Consider the following 14909-nt stretch of genomic DNA (forward strand, 5'->3'; position numbering starts at 1 on the left):
GGTATAAATAGTTTTAAGTCTTGGAAATAATGTCCTAATGGTTTCATTTCACACAAAAATTACATGTTTGTGGTATCCCTTGTGCTGTCTCTGGGTCAAGGTGAACGACCTCCAACACTGTATTTATGGAAGCCAGGGCTGCAGGGACAACAGAAGGGATACAACAAACATATTTGTTATCGAGGCCTTCGGGTCATCTTGACCCTAAGTTAAAACGGGTGTCCCCATCCATTTTTGTGTTGTCTCTGGGTCAAGGTGACCCGAAGGCCAGAAAATAAATGTTTGTGGTATCCCTTGTGTTGTCTCTGGGTCAAGGTGACCCAAGCCTGAAAACAAATGTGTTTCTGGTATCCCTTGTGTTGTCACATGATCGTCAGATGTGCTTCAGGATTTCAGTGATTTGTATTTTTTGCTCTAAACATGTATCGCCGTTTATGTGATCGTTAGCCTTTCACCTAATTTAAATTATATTAATTTATTATCTCCTCATGGTTGATTCACTTTTTATCTTTTGCAAATGTGTTGTCATAGGAATCATCCGAATGAGTGACTTGAGATCCACCGTTTTTGTCTTTTTAAAAACTGTATACAAGTTCAAAGTCTCCAAAATAATGTCCAAACTGTTTCATATCAAGGATTAACACGAGTAAAACCGAAGGTCATCATGCGTCTCGAGTACATAAGCAATCGTTACTCACAAATGTCCTTGAACTCGTTTGTAAACCTGAGCTGATGTCGACACGCGCCCGTCTTTGTGCGTCTTTGTGTGTCTTTGTGCGTCTTTGTGCGTCTCCTCTCGACACACGGTGAGCTAAACATGCGCTGAGGCTTCATGACACATCAACAAATCACGAAACCACGACAGACCAGAACTAGTTTTAGAAACTAAACTCTGCCGCTTATGAGGGTCGCGGTGGGGGCCGGAGTCTATCCCAGTTTCTTAGGGCAAGAGGCAGGGGACACACTGGATAGGAAGCCACACTGTCGCAGGACACGCAAAGAGACATAATCATTCACACACACACTCATACCTACGGTCAATTTCCCCAAATTCTCAAACAACCTCTGTATGTTTTCGGACTGTGGGAGGAAACCGGAGTGCCAGGAGTAAACCCACACAACACGGGGAGAACATACAAAAAAATTACGTGTTTGTGGTATCCCTTGTGCTGTCTCTGGGTCAAGGTGAACGACCTCCAACACTGTATTTATGGAAGCCACGGCGGCAGAGACAACACGAAGGGATACAACAAACACATTTGTAATCAAGGCCTTTCGGGTCATCTTGACCCTGAGTTGTTCCCATCCATTTTTCCCGCATGGGTTTTATGTCGGCTTCATGTACCAACCTTCAGATAAATCAGTAAAAATGAATCGTAAAGTTTGTGTTTCATTCGTTTTCACTACGATTTATCTTTTAAAAAATACTTTCCACAGGAGCAAGATAACAGTACAAACAGAAATACGAAGATTAAACATTGTTTAGACACAAAAATAAACCGTGACAATGTTCTAAACACAAACCTACTCACATATTGCAATAATAACAAAATAAACAATGAATAATAATGGTAATATTTGCAATTAGTCTTTATTTCGTGTCTTAATTATTATTATAGATATTAAACTTGTTGAATATTGATCATGATTCTGAGATGATATTTTGTGTTTCTGCTGAAGGAAACAAACAAACAAATGTTTTTTTAGTTTTTTTAGTTTAAAAGAAACACTGAGTCACTTGAGTCTCACTGATGCCGTCTGAGGCTCTTCATCCTCTCATTACTATGAGCTTCAGGTCCACAAGAGTCCCACAGTCTCTTGTTGTTGTGGGTCCTGAGTGTGTGTAAGTAAGTAATATATATTTATATAGCGCTTTTCGAGACCAGGGTCACAAAGCGCTTTAACAAAATGTGTGTGCATGTGCGTGTCTGCATGTGTGTGTGTGCATGTGTGTGTCGGAACAAAGGGCGGGGGGGGGGGGTCAGTATAATTGGCTTCCATGCTGCCAGACAAAACAGTGACACGGCCATTGATAGCCCAGTGAGTTGTGCTCCGCCGTCGACCAATGGGAGGGCAGGAGGCTGTTTTTCTCCTCCCGTGATTGGCCGGACCGGCGAGGCTGTCGGTCTCCAGGTAGCGAAGAGAAGCTCGGAGCTAATCTGCCTCCTGCAGGAGGAGGAGGAGGAGGAGAGTCAGTGCGACCTCCTCGCATCTCGGTTCTTATTTTTCCTGATTAAACGTTCCACGTCTGGCCTTTATTTTTTTTTTCCTGGCTCCACACCCCAGAGCTTCCTGTCTGGTCCGTCAGCAGGAACCAGGATTTAAAGTTCCTGCTCGTGTGTTTAGACTCGACGTTCCTGCAGCTCCAGAGATATACACACTTGAGTGACATTTCAACAGCATTCCTCGCTGAAGCTGTGGAGAAAACACTCTAGTCTTGACACCCTTTCTCTCTATCTCTTTTCTCTCTCTCTCTCTCTCTCTCCCTCTCTTTTCTCTCTCTCTCTCTCCTGACGTCTTCATATTATCCTGTCGTCAAATTTCTCGCCCGCTTGTTCAAACATCTCCACATGACACGCGATTAGCCGAGAATTAACAAGGGTTGGTCGGTGTCAACCGATTGGCTGTGGTGGAGCCGAGTGACATCTTCGTCGTGAAGCCCCCGCGGCGTTTGGCGTCGAGTCCACGGTTGTGTGAGCCGGAAATATAAACCATTCATACTTGTGATGTTTCTGGGTCAAGGTGACCTGTGGCCAGAAAACAAATGTGTTTGTGGTATGCCTTGTGTTGTCTCTGGGTCAAGGTGACCCGGTGGCCCGAAAACAAATGTGTTTGTGGTATCCTTTGTGTTGTCTGTGGGTTAACATGACCCGCAAGGTCTGAAATAATTGTGTTTGTGGTGTCCCTTGTGTTGTCTCTGGGTCAAGATGACCCGTGGCCAGAAAATATGTGTTTGTGGTATCCCTTGTATTGTCATAGTGTGAAGACGACCCGAAGGCCTGAGAACAAATGTGTTTGTGGTATCCTTTGTGTTGTCTGTGGGTTAACATGACCCGGAGGTCTGAAATAAATGTGTTTGTGGTGTCCCTTGTGTTGTCTCTGGGTCAAGATGACCCGTGGCCAGAAAATGTGTGTTTGTGGTATCCCTTGTGTTGTCATAGTGTGAAGACGACCCGAAGGCCTGAGAACAAATGTGTTTGTGGTATCCTTTGTGTTGTCTGTGGGTTAACATGACCCGGAGGTCTGAAATAAATGTGTTTGTGGTGTCCCTTGTGTTGTCTCTGGGTCAAGGTGACCCAGCGGCCAGAAAACAAATGTGTTTGTGGTATCCTTTGTGTTTTCTGTGGGTCAACGTGACCCAGAGGCTTGAAATAAATGTGTTTGTGGTGTCCCTTGTGTTGTCTCTGGGTCAAGGTGACCCAGCGGCCAGAAAACAAATGTGTTTGTGGTATCCTTTGTGTTTTCTGTGGGTCAACGTGACCCAGAGGCTTGAAATAAATGTGTTTGTGGTATCCATTGTGGTGTCATAGGGTCAAGACGACCCGAAGGCCCGAGAACAAATGTGTTTGTGGTATCCCGTGTGTTGTCTCTTGGTGAACGACCTCCACCACTGCATATGTATTTATGTAAGCCAGGGAGGTCGATGACCTTCACCCAGAGACAACAAAAGGGATACCACAAACACATTTGTTCTCGGGCCTTCGGGTCACATTGATCCAGAGACAACACAAGGGATACCACAAATACATTTGTTCTCGGGCCTTCGGGTCATCTTGACCCAGAGTTAAACCAGCGGTCTCCATCCTATTTTGGCATGGGACTGGTTAATGTTGGCTTCATATTCAGGGGTCAACCTTCAGATAAAACATTAAAAATGAATCGTATAGTTTGTGTTTCATTCATTTTCACTAAGAGTCATGAGCTGATGGTAATATTTGTTCAAAATACCTTTAATACCAACGGAAATACATTTTATACATTTTTTTTTCTTTCCTTGGGGCCCAGTTTTAAACGCCTCAAGGTACCACTGCTGTAGATCATATACAGTATTTGGCAACAACATATTTTTGAGTCAAGAAAAAGCTTTGTCACGTTTGTTCACGTTCTTCTCGAAGCTCTGGTTCTCCACACAATACGTGACACAATCATTTACCCAGAAGACCCGTGACCTGTGTGTGTTCACGGCCAGGAGTTCCGTGTGAAGTGCGTTTGTGTGCATGTGTGCATGTGTCTATGTGTGCATGTGTGATGTCCCCTGTGGAGACGAACCTGAGCCTTTAATCCAGTTAGAAGACCAGATGGACCTTTTGTCAAAACAGATCTTCTCCAAAAACATGCTCGGACACTTCTTTCAGGTCCAGCTCCGGGTTTGTGAGGCCGGAGACGAGTGTGTGGTCAATAACAGGGTGTGTACACACACACACTTTTAACACACTTACGCTAATGTCTTGTTGTTTGTCAATCAATCCACAAACAGTTTTCTTGAAAACAAATACATTTTGAAGATGAAAATGACTCAATTTGTCAAATTTGATCCATTATATAGAAGTTTTTAATCCACTGTTTATGTCATTAAAACGGCTCTTGAGTGGTTTTCTACGGTGGCCTCAGGAGGACAATAAGGCAAAACTCATGTTTGTGTCCGTCCATCACAAGAACATCACATGTGGATCGATGACCTTCATTGATCCCTGAGGAAATTCCTTTGGGAAATAAAGACAGAAGAAGCAAAGTTTATGGTTATGGAGGACTCTAGGGGGTCTACCCACAATGCACCTGTGAACCAAGTCAAATTCCAGTCGGCATTACAATTTTTTTAACTCATTTTATACTTTTGTAATGTTAATTGTTTTTTTCTGGAGATTAAATCTTGTTTACCATAACCACACCTACTCCTGTGATTGGTGGAGTGTGTAGGTTTGTCACCGCGCGTCGTCAATCCCAAAAAGTCTCCACCTCCAAGGGAGTCGTCGTGTAAACAAAGCGGGGGTGTGATTACAGCTGGCTGGACGAGGAGTGAAGCCATAATTACGTCGTAATGGACTCTCGTAACCTCTTGTTCGCCCAGATTTCGGAGCAACTTTATAAAGTAATGAGTTCAAAACACGGTCATGATGAGAGACTCTCTGGTCGTCTGTGTTTTTGTTTTGTATCCTGACTTCGTGGCTTGAGATTTGAGATCGACCAACAACATTATTAAGATATTTATAAATTACAGTATTTTTTAAAAATATACGCTGATGGAAAGTGCCGAAATAAAACCAAAAAATATTCCGTTTTTTTCTCACAGTCAAACTGATTTTACAAAAAGACCAAATATTGCAATTTTTTTCTACTTTAATCAAATGTTTCCCAGTAGCAGGACGGACGGAGAGACCTCTCGTAACCTCTCGTTCGCCCAGATTTCAGAGCAACTTTATCAAGAAACAAGTTCAAACCAAGACTTGAACATTTGAAACATGTCAGGAGACTTGAAGTTTCACCTTCGTTGACCTTCAACTCAGGATGTTTGTGCTGATCTGAGCTGACATGAGCGTCTCTCCGGCCAAGACCTCTTTACCGAGGTTATCAGACGAGATAAGTACTTCTCTGGCTAGACCAGATAGCTGGCCAAGCTAGCACGTCTAATCTTTAGACACCAGCTCATCGTTCAGTTCCATGTTAGCGTCAATAAACTACATTATTCGTGTGTCTATGCAGTTATTGATCATTGTCGTTGTTGATGGTGGATTTTTTTTTGTGAGATACCTTTGAGACCCCAACTCATCTCCTTAAAACTGTGTACAAGCTGGTGTAGGGTTTACTTTCATGTCTCATAGTATTGTTCTCTTCCCGAACACACATGTTAATAACTGGAGAAGTACTCAGAGAGTGCAGACTACCATACTAGGTGAACAAATAATGTGGTTTATTCTCACACCTATGGTTATTTCCTCCACCTTTTGACCTCTTTATAATATCATTGATGAGTTGAATAAGACAGCAGGGGGCAGTGACGTTCCTAACTCGCTCGCACAACAACCGGAGAAAGATTGAAGAAGAAGAAGAAGAGTTCTTTGGGCTCACGCTGCATCTCATTCATTCATTTTCTATCGCTTTATCCCTTATCGGGGTCACATGGAGACGGGAGTCTATCCCAGTTTGATTGGGTGAGAGGCAGGGGACACCCTGGACAGACGACCATTCACCCACACACATACACACACTCATACTTACGGAGAGTTTCCCCAAGTTCTGAATCAACCTCTGTATGTTCCTGGACTGTGAGAGTAAACCGGAGTAAACCCACGCAACACATCTCACCAGTGATAAATACTTCAAAGGATGTGTGGATCCAGATGGTAATCCAGGACAAATCCATTATCACGTCTGGGTTTTCTACACATTTCCAAACAATTATTTAAGTCTATTTAGCTGTTTTTTTGGTTGTAATTCATGACCAAAACACACTTATTACCTCCTTGGCAGAGGTAATAAACAGGAAGTGGATCCTAATATTTATTTCATGCCGAACAATGCAGTAGTTTTTATGAAATTTGATGTAGTGTTGTCTACCCTGGAGTTGTTGTTTGTGTATTTACCATTCGGGCAAGTGTGCGACCAGAATAAAGACACGTTTGTCTCTTGTGTCTTTTTTGTACGAGTCGTAGTATAGTTCGGAGGGTTCACGTACAACATCCTCCTCGGGCTGTTGTGTCTGTGTGAAGTCATCCGCCGAGGATCACGGGGATCCGAGTTTTGTTGAGCTCATAGTGTCGTTAAACTGTACACACAATCGCACACTTGTATTTTAGTGCAGGAGCCGAAGGGCCCGAAGGCGTCTCCGATCCGGGTCAATAGACATCTGAAGGCCCCTCCTCCGTCGATGAGTGTGGACAGATGGAGGTCAGGCACGGTAACACCTAAACAATCGATGGAGAGAATGTTCAAGTCAAATGTTTTTGTCCACACACAGTTGTGTTGTTCTTTGTGTGTATCTGAGGAAGGTTGAAATGTCCTTCTCTCACCAGGAATATCTTTCTTTGTTTGTGTACGTCTGTTGTTTTTGTGTCTCTTTGTTCAGTGCAAACAAGTGAACCTTTTGTTTGTGTTAATATAAGAGACGCACACAAAATATATGTTTCAGTCATTTTGTGTGTCCTCGAAACGTCCATATTCATGTGTGTGATTTAAAAAATAAAATACTTTTTTTAAAGTAGACCTGAGGAAAGTGCAGCCTGAGGGCCAGGTGTGGCCCTTTGTCTGTGTTTAGATTAGATTAGATTGACTTTATTAATCCCTCCTGAGAGCTCCTTCGAGGAAATTAGGTTCCCAGTTCACAGCAGACAATAGTTTCCTAAAAACAAGAACAAAGTGCAAATAAAAAGAACATGGGTCAAAGGAAATAACAAATAAAAGGGATTAAAGATTAAAAACAGAATAACATCATCCCTTCACTCTGCTCTAATAGTCTAACAGCACGAGGAAAGAATGAGTCCCTGAGTATGTAGTTGGCCTTCAAGTGTTCAAGGTGAATCTACAAAACTGATCAGTTATTTTTCACTTATTTTCCTCTTTATTCTTTAATTTTGGGGGTTTTCTGTATTTCTTTCTCTCAAAAATGAATAATTAAAAGAGAAAGAAAAAAAAAAGACAAAATAAAAGTCTAGTCAACCTACTAGTTTTGCCCACAGATCTTTATTAATAAATAAAAAATATGTAAAATAAATAAAATAAAATGACAATATTAGTCATTAGTGTTTATATCCTTACTTAGAATAGTTTGATCCTTTTAAATATTTGGACATTTTTATTATTGGACTTTGATTCAATTAATTAATTTTTATATTTACATTTACATGTTTTTATTATTTGATTTGGAATTTTGGACTTTTTATAATATTTGGACACATTAAATCTTCTTTCTTTGTACCTCAGAACACTTAACTAGCAGCGGCTGTTTGATCTCCTGAGGAAGGGGGCGGAGTCACGTCACCTGTCCATCACACACAAACTTCAACGTTGAATATAATGTCACAGAATCTTGAGAGGGTCCCTCTGCAGATTCGAACCCCCGACCTTCACATGCAACATTCAGTCTCTCGGTGAAGAAGCGAGAGAAACATCTGCAGCGGACGATGACGTCACTCCCGGTTTCCATGGCAACCCTCACATTCTGCATCCTCCCTTTTTCCCTTTTTTTTTCATCTCACCTTCTCTGTTTTTCTCTCACCTGCTCCATATCCAGCCTCTCGCTCCTCACATCTGCCGCCCTCCGTGATTCCTTTGTTCTTTTTTTTTTTTTTTACAACATCCTGCTTCCTGAAGCTCCTTTTTTTTGAGCTTTGTTTTTGGCCAAAATTAAAGCTGAGTTTGCATTTTCGGTTCAAAGGAACGTCAGGGAAAGATGACCTGGATGGATCCAGATGTGTCTGTGATGCAGGTTCACATGACTGTCTTCGCCCTGATGTGCTAAAGAAAAGAGATTTAAGAGACTGATGAGAGGAAGGAGAGGGGGGGGGTATTAAAAGTGTATTATGTTAAGCAGCTTACACACACACACACACACACACACACACACACACACATGTGCCGACCGGACAACAAACACAGGAAGTCGTTCCTTTTTTGAAGTCTCTCCTCGTTTCCTTCTTCTCTCTTCACCAAAAAAACGACCGCCATCATTTCTGTCTCAGCCGGAGGGAGGAGGAGAGAGGGAGGAAGGGAGGAAGGGAGGAAGGGAGGGGATGGATGGTGCAGGTTGCCATGGAAACTGAGAGCATGTACCTCGTCTGTCGTCGGGGGCGCATGAATATTTGAGATCCATGGACACAGACAGGCCAGTGACACACTAAACTGCCGGACCAGCACCTCACATCCAAACAGAGGGATCAGTGTGTGTGTGTGTGTGTGTGTGTGTGTGTGTGTGGTGGGGGGGTCTTGGGGGGGTCACAGTGACGGACAGACCTCCATCTTTATCTGGGGCGGCGTCTGGTGAACTGGGTTAAGGGAGGAGAAGAAAGAGATGAGAATAGAACGATGGAAATGAAGAAGGAGTTTGTGCGAGTGAATGAGTTTTTTTTTTTTAGGTGGAAAAAAACCCGAGTCGGCGACGGGAGGAGGAGGAGGAGGAGGAGGGAGAACAAAGAGCTGGAAGGAGGAAGAGTGACGTAGCATGAGAGCATGGGAGCAGTAAACGAGGCCACCGGAGCTTGTTTTCCCCTCTTTTCCCCTCACCCCCTCGCTTTGTTTCTTCTGCAGCATTTACCGAAGATCCGTCGTGAATCAGGAGTCGATTCCAAACGATGCAGCGACGACTCGGTCTTTAGATTCATCCTCGGACCTCCTGTGTTCCTCACCAAAAATCTTCTTGCGTCCCTGGTTTGTTGTCCCAGCTCAGTGAGGTCCTGATGGGTTCAACATGTGTCCCCAAAGGTCCATGACAGGCGGTCCGGTGGCCCCAATCCCACTCCGAATGTGATGAAATATTCCCACAATCCCTCCATCAGATGTTGTTTTCTCCTCTTTCTTTTCCCAGGAGATTAATAAATCTCATGGAAATCCGTCATTATATAATCGTGACATACTTGGAAATGTTTTGACGTTTCTGGTGTAAATATTCGTCTCATTTATTACCAAAAATGTTTGGTTTGAACAAAGAGTCCGAGATGATCTGTGTTTACATCGGGATTTAACTCGAGATCAGGAGAGGTTTGCAGACGAAGAGGCTGAAGATGATTTGAACACAGACTTGTGAGACGTTAGGTGACGCTGATGGAAAGTGCAGAAATAAAACCAACATTTCTCAGTTAAAAAATGACTGTTTAAGACAGAATTTGTGGAATTAAATATTTGTGACGAGTGATTAATATTCCTTTTATTTAATTATTTTCCTAAAGTAAGTATTTATTAGTAAAGCGAATATTCATAAATATATACTTTAAAAGGCAGAGATAACATAGAGACAATCATGGCAGAAACAAGATAATTAAGGAAAAGCTCAAATAAAAGTGTCTTGAGATGTTTCTTGAAGGAGTCAGTAGATCATCAAACACAGATGTTTCTTGAAGGAGTCAGTAGATCATCAAACACAGAAGTTTCTTGAAGGAGTCAGTAGATCATCAAACACAGATGTTTCTTGAAGGAGTCAGTAGATCATCAAACACAGATGGTTCTTGAAGGAGTCAGTAGATCATCAAACACAAAGATGTTTCTTGAAGGAGTCAGTAGATCATCAAACACAGATGTTTCTTGAAGGAGTCAGTAGATCATCAAACTCAGATGTTTCTTGAAGGAGTCAGTAGATCATCAAACACAGATGTTTCTTGAAGGAGTCAGTAGATCATCAAACACAGATGTTTCTTGAAGGAGTCAGTAGATCATCAAACACAGATGTTTCTTGAAGGAGTCAGTAGATCATCAAACACAGATGTTTCTTGAAGGAGTCAGTAGATCATCAAACACAGATGTTTCTTGAAGGAGTCAGTAGATCATCAAACACAGAGATGTTTCTTGAAGGAGTCAGTAGATCATCAAACACAGATGTTTCTTGAAGGAGTCAGTAGATCATCAAACACAGATGTTTCTTGAAGGAGTCAGTAGATCATCAAACACAGAGATGTTTCTTGAAGGAGTCAGTAGATCATCAAACACAGATGTTTCTTGAAGGAGTCAGTAGATCATCAAACACAGAGATGTTTCTTGAAGGAGTCAGTAGATCATCAAACACAGATGTTTCTTGAAGGAGTCAGTAGATCATCAAACACAGAGATGGTTCCAAAGCTTAGGAGCAACAGTCTGGAAGGATTTCTCTCCTCTGGTCCGGAAGTTCAGGAACCATCAGCAGATTCTGATCCACAGACCTCAGAGCCTGAGCTGGGGTGTAAGTCTGGATCAGATCACTGATGGAAGGTCTGACCATGAATAGATCTGAAAGTAAGAACCAGAATTTTAAAGTTGATCCTGAAAGAAACTGTCAGCCAGTGAAGAGTTTGAAGGAGAAATGTAAGTTCTTCTACTAGAGCGGCTCAGAATTCTGGCTGCAGAGTTTTGTATGAACTGCAGGCGACACAGATCCTTCTTGTTTAGAAACTAAAATAAAATGTTACAATAGTCCAGGCGAGACGTCACAAACGCATAACTTTATACATAAGTTTATAGATTTTTCTCAGTTGTTTGTGTCAGTTTTCTTCAGTGTCGAACAAGAGACATGTCTTTATCAAATACAACACCCAGGTTTCTCAGGCCCGGTTTAACAGACTGACCTAAGTCACCCAAGTACTGACTCAACCTTGGAACCTTATCATTATTGAAGAATATATATAGAAAATGTTGGAAAATTGTCATGACCATAAATCAGGTTACACACTTTAGTGTGTCACTGTGGTTTTAAAGTGATTTTCAGATCTGATGATTACATTTGGGATTAAAAGATAAACGACTTTATGTGGGTTAACTGACTCATTTACTCTCAGTTGATCATTATATCTTTGAATTTTATAATGATAAAAAGATAAATTAAATAAATTATAAATGATATAATGTGACTTTTGTAAGGGGTCATGACATTGTATAACAAAGATAACCTACTAAATAATAACAATGCATTTCTATACATAAAGTACGATAAAATGCATGTTTTCTTTTCATATTTCTTTAATTTACGTGGTAATTATTTTATGGGAGAAAAAAACTATTATTTTGTTGTTTGTGTGTAAATAAAAAACACAATTAAATTAAAAATGAAACTGTTTGTCTTACTTGTGTTCTTTCTCTTGACCTCTTGAAGGGCCACAGAAATACGATTGTAGTTTCCTTTAATTTATACATTAATCTCATCACGTTCTAACCTTTAAACATCTTTATATAACGATTAGAAACACGTTTAATATCAACTTCAACACGACATCAATGACAAACGGCCTCAGAAGTGTCTCTTTCCTCCGTGGGCTCAGGGAGCAGTATTTGGCAGGAAGGAGGGTTAAGTAGCGAATCGTTGGAGGCCGAGAGACGTCCGGCGGCAGCTGCGGCCGTTTCCGCGGCAACACCTGTCACCTCGGCGCTGAGCTGTCGACATGCTTCTGTGACACACGGTTTCGGTGTGTGAGTCAAGACATGTGCACGGAATGTTCCGAGTCTGCAGCCTCCAGTGCTCCAGAAATGATAGCTTGTTGTGCTTGATTGGGAATCCTACGTTGCCATGGCGACGCCTGTGGTGGCGGTGGATTCTGTTCAGACGGGGGGGGTGCAGTAGTGGGGTGTTGGATCACAGCTTATATCAGGGATTGGGGTTATTTGGTATTAGATGGGGCAGCCTGGGGGTTGAACCCACAAACGGACCAGATGGTGGAGAAGAAACCCATTAACGAAATGAATTATCTTCGTTCTGTTTCTCCCCAAAAAAAATCTCAATTAAATTCTCTCCCAGTTTCCATGTATTCAAGTCTGTCCTCCATCCTCCCAGCTGAGAAAACAGGAACTCTTGGCAGCGCAGATGAAGAGAGTGAGAGAAAGAGAGAGGGATAGAGGGAGGCTTTTCAGATGAAGTGAAAAAAAAAAAAAAGGGGCTCTGAAAGGAACAATTGCGTTCCTGTTTCACCGCCTCGTCGCCGCGATTGGAGGGCGAGTCCGACGCCAGAGCATCACAGTGTCTCTTTAAATCAGGGCCGCGTTAGCAATGGCAGCATTCAGGCCCCGGCGCTCCAGTGCACTCGCTCAATGGCGGCGTCTTTTCAGGCCCTGACTTGGCCTCCGCGCTCGTCGCTGAAACGACAAATTAGACAGAAGTGACTCGCGGGGAATGTAGAAACCCTGGTGAATATATGGCTTAGGAAAGTTACCTCCCCCGAGGAGGTTATATCATCGTTGGCGACAGTCGGGTCGGTCGGTGTGTAAGTAAGTAAGTAAGTAATATTTATTTATATAGCGCTTTTCGAGACCAGGGTCACAAAGCGCATTAACAATCAAAACAATACTCAAAAAAGTACATACTTTAAAGATCAAGATAATACTGAGAACAACACAGGAGTTCCAGAAATTCAAGGAAAAGCCTGAACAAATAGAAACGTCTTAAGATGCTTCTTAAAGGAGTCAGTAGATCCATCAAGTGCAAAGAGAGAGAAGATCGTTCCAAAGCTTAGGAGCAACAGCCTGAAAAGATTTCTCTCCTCTGGTCCTGAGCCGAGTGCGTGGAACCATCAGTAGATTCTGATCCACAGACCTCAGAGCCCGAGCTGGGGTGTAAGGCTGGATCAGATCACTGATGGAAGGTCTGACCATGAATAGATCTGAAAGTAAGAACCAGAATTTTAAAGTTGATCCTGAAAGAAACTGGAAGCCAGTGAAGAGTTTTAAGGATCGGAGAAATGTGAGTTCTTCTACTAGAGCGGCTCAGAATTCTCGCTGCAGAGTTCTGAATCAACTGCAGGCGAGACACATCCTTCTTGTTAAGACATGAAAACAAACTGTTACAATAGTCCAGACGAGAAGAAACAAACGCATGGATTACAAGCTCCAGATCATGTTGTGACAACATTTTCCTAAGTTTAGAGTGTCCGCCGTATGTTGGCAAGACTCTTGATAGTTTGCAGCAAAAGTTAAAAGAATAAAGGAAAAGGAAAATATAGGATAAAGTTTGTCGATCTTCCATCTGGATCCAGGAAGATTTTGAAGGAAAGCTCTTCACTTGTATGGCTTCTAACTGCTGCTATTCAACAAAAACATTGGAAAACTCACTGGTGGCCTGAGTTTGATTGTTCAGGGTTTTTACATTTTGTCTTAAACAACTCAAATGTTTTATCCCAATTCTTTTTTAGACCTGCTGTGTTTTACAATGAAATGAGCTCCTTGGCAGAGGTATTCAATGTTGTGTGCTTACTGTATCTGGGTCACAGTACATGGTCTTTATTTTAAAGTTTCTTTTTTAATGGAATTTTGTTTTATAACAAAAGTAAATCGAACGCAAAGACAAAACAAACCAAATAAGAAAATACAAATATAAACAGAAATCACTGAAAGAAAGATTTGTGGAAACACGAGTCATCCATTTGCTGCAATACTTTTTTTGTGTGTGTTCAGTTAAAAGCTTTTTTCAAAGGCATCATAAAATATTGACTCATTTTTTTCTGGAGACTTTCTGGATCTTCATGAACAAACATAATAGATTTTCAGGTTCAGCTGCAAAACACCCTGACATAATAAATAGTAATAAATAACATAGTAATAACTACAAGTAACATAGTAATAAATGTTCTTCTCTCCAAGATGCAGCCTCATCATGACCATGTTTTCAACTTATTACTTTATAAAGTTGCTCTGGAATCTGGGCGAACGAGAGGTTACGAGAGTCCATTATGACGTAATAATGGCTTCACTCCTCCTCCAGACAGCTGTAATCACACCCCCGCTTTGTTTATACAACGAGTCCCTCATCATGACCATGTTTTCAACTTATTACTTTATAAAGTTGCTCTGGAATCTTGGCGAACGAGAGGTTACGAGAGTCCATTATGACGTAATAATGGCTTCACTCCTCCTCCAGACAGCTGTAATCACACCCCCGCTTTGTTTATACAACGAGTCCCTCATCATGACCATGTTTTCAACTTATTACTTTATAAAGTTGCTCTGGAATCTTGGCGAACGAGAGGTTACGAGAGTCCATTACGACGTAATAATGGCTTCGCTCCTCCTCCAGCTAGCTGTAATCACTCCCCGCTTTGTTTATACAACGAGTCCCTCATCATGACCATGTTTTACACTTATTACTTTATAAAGTTGCTCTGAAATCTGGGCGAACGAGAGGTTACGAGAGTCCATTATGACGTAATAATGGCTTCACTCCTCCTCCAGACAGCTGTAATCACACCCCTGCTTTGTTTATACAACGAGTCCCTCATCATGACCATGTTTTCAACTTATTACTTTATAAA

Source organism: Callionymus lyra, chromosome 9 (genome assembly GCF_982586985.1).
Source record: "Callionymus lyra chromosome 9, fCalLyr1.hap1.1, whole genome shotgun sequence".
Lineage (NCBI taxonomy): Eukaryota > Metazoa > Chordata > Actinopteri > Syngnathiformes > Callionymidae > Callionymus > Callionymus lyra.